Raw genomic sequence first — 1,962 nt, forward strand, 5'->3', positions numbered from 1 at the left:
GACAGCTATGTAAAGACCGTAAGCAGGGGTGCAACGCAGAACCTTTGTGCGATGCGCGACGGCAAGGTAAAGGACAAGGATCGCGAAACCGCGTCCTGAAGTTAAATGCGTAATCGTATAAATATATATATATATATATATATATATATATATTTAATTGTCCTTTTTAGTTAATTGAAATCTTTTCAATTGTCCAAGTCTTCTGTGCAATCTTCCCCTACCTTGAGAGTTGAAAGTTTGTTGTCGTTCGCGGATGTACGCGATCGGCGACTCGGGTCGCGGAGCGCGAGCAGGGTTCATTGTACGAGCTGCAAAAGTAACGATCTTAGCAAGCTAATACCAAAATAGAAAGTGAGGGGTACTATCGCGTCCTGACGTAAGGGAAGCAGAGACAGGGGCATCGTGCACATGCGCACCTGCTATAAGCGCAAGAAGTAAGTGCAGGGGCTGCGAGCCCCTGCTAACTTGCTGTCAGCGGACTCCGAGGAGACAGGGGGTTGCACCCCTGCCCTCATAAAGCGAGGGCAAGCAGGGTTGCGCCCCTGCCTGACAAAGTAGAAGAGAGGCAAGGACAGAGCCCCTGCCTGTTAGCAATGAAGGGGAGGAAGGCGGCTTCGCCTCTGCTAGACGACATACAAAGAGGGAGGCAGAGGGCGTTGCCCCTGCCTGCCGAAGAACAACAGAGGCAGGGGCGATGCCTCTGCCTAAAGAGAGAAAAGGCACAGGGAGGGGGCTCGACCCCTCCCCTGAACGACGAGGGCACAGGGAGGGGGATTGACCCCTCCCCTGACCAAAAGAGGAAGCAGGGAGGGTTCGACCCTCCCCTGCTGTCAAAGGGAGCAGAGAGGGGTCAACCCTCCCCTGCTGTCAAAAGGAGCAGGGAGGGGTTGACCCTCCCCTGCTGTCAAAAGGGAGCAGGGAGGGGTTGACCCTCCCCTACAGTAAGGAGACGCAGGGAGGAGGGGCTCGCCCCCCTCCCCTGTCAACACAAAGAGTAGGGAGGGGGCTCAGCCCCTCCTTTGTCACAACATGAAGCAGGGAGGGGCTCAGCCCCTCCCCTGCCGTGATAGGGAGCAAGGAGGGGCCCCAACCCCTCCCTTGCTTAAAGGAAATGCAGGGAGGGGCTCAACCCCACCCATGCAACCAGAGGGCATCGGGAGGGGAACCGACCCCTCTCTTACCAAGCACGACACAGGGAGGGGCTCTGCCCCTCCTTCGCTAAAAAGAGCCGCAGGGATGGGGCTTTGCCCCTCCCCTGCGATCTAGGGCAGCAGGGAGGCAGCTCAGCCACCCTCCCTGCGCAACAGAGAGGCGAGGGAGAATAAGAAGGGAGAAGAGGCGGAAAGAAAAGGAGAAAGAAGGCGAGGGTACATACCTAGAGGTCGCTGGAGGGAGTCGCCGGGGGTGGTGGCCGACGGCGGACGGGGGCCTCCAGCGGGATGACAAGGAGGCGAGAAGGAGAGTGCGGAGAGAACGAGAGAGCATCGAGGGGAGAGGTGCAAAGAGAGACAATGAGGGGGGTTTCGTATATGAAACCCCCTTGCCTCTCTATCTAATGAAGGCTCAAGGGAGGCAGTGAGGCTGTGCCCGACCGCCTCACCCTTTTGGATCCGGGTAGGGTCCAAATCTGGTTCCGACCCGAGTCAAGCAAATTCTTGGGATGAGAATCGTTCGTGACAGATCAGATGGGTTGATCTGGTTATCACAAGAGAAGTACATCAGAAAGGTTCTTGAGAGATTTAATATGAACAAAGCAAAGCGTGTTAATTATTCGTTTGCAGGTCATTTCAAACTCAGCTCAAGGCAATGTCCTGCAATTGATAAAGAGGGAATCAAGATGCAAAACATTCTCTATGCTTCGGCAGTAGGTTCGTTGATGTATGCTATGGTCTGTACTCGACTAGACATAGCTCATGTTGTTGGAGTCGTCAGTCAATTTTTGTAAAATCCAGGGAAGGAACA

Source organism: Nuphar pumila, chromosome 15 (assembly GCF_984573655.1).
Source record: "Nuphar pumila chromosome 15, dmNupPumi1.hap1.1, whole genome shotgun sequence".
NCBI classification, from domain to species: Eukaryota; Viridiplantae; Streptophyta; class Magnoliopsida; order Nymphaeales; family Nymphaeaceae; genus Nuphar; species Nuphar pumila.